Source organism: Gavialis gangeticus, unplaced genomic scaffold, assembly GCF_001723915.1.
Source record: "Gavialis gangeticus isolate Ggan-Ray unplaced genomic scaffold, GavGan_comp1, whole genome shotgun sequence".
Taxonomy (NCBI): Eukaryota; Metazoa; Chordata; order Crocodylia; family Gavialidae; genus Gavialis; species Gavialis gangeticus.
The window spans coordinates 97711507-97712200 of record NW_017728992.1 but is presented as its reverse complement, the minus strand read 5'-3'; positions in this window follow the sequence as shown (position 1 = coordinate 97712200).

The following is a 694-nucleotide window of genomic DNA, read 5'->3' as shown; positions in this document are numbered from 1 at the left end:
AATGTTTCCTAGCACGGCAATAATGGGAGAGCTCTCCAGGCTATCCTCCTGGGTTTAGGCAGCTGATACTGCCAAAGAGGCACTTTTCTTAGTGCAAATTAGGTCTGCCAAAAAGCCCTTCTTTGCCAGTAGGATGGAGATGATGCTCTGGTGTCGGCTAGCATCAGAATGTAAAAATCTATAATCATCATTCCTGTGTGCAATGGCTGCAGCTGTACCAGCCAGAGGGGCTAAAGTGGACCTGGTCAGGGAGGAAGATGTGTCTTCCCCTTTTGCTTGCTCTATTATGCTAAAAGATTTGTTTGCAAAATGACCCAGACAGTTGGAAGGGGAAATTACTGTGACCTTTGTTTTCAGGAAAATAAGGGAAAGTCCTGCAGACAGTAACAGTTCTTTTCTTCTTGACAATTAGTTGGATACTTGGGATCACACGCACAATGATGGTTTAGAGCCAAAGTTTTTGAAAGCCTAGGCTGCCTATATACATGCTGGGGGTGGGGAGGGAGGGGGCTGTTTAAATTAGAGTGGTTCCCCAACAGCTTCTCTAATTAAAACAGCTCACTGTCACATGTATTAAGCCCCCCCGTATTTTAAAATAGCCATGGGAGCACTGTAACTAAAGCTTCTTCAATGAGCTTTAATTAAAGCACCCCCACAGCCATTTTAAAATATGGGGTGGGGGGGTGTTAATACA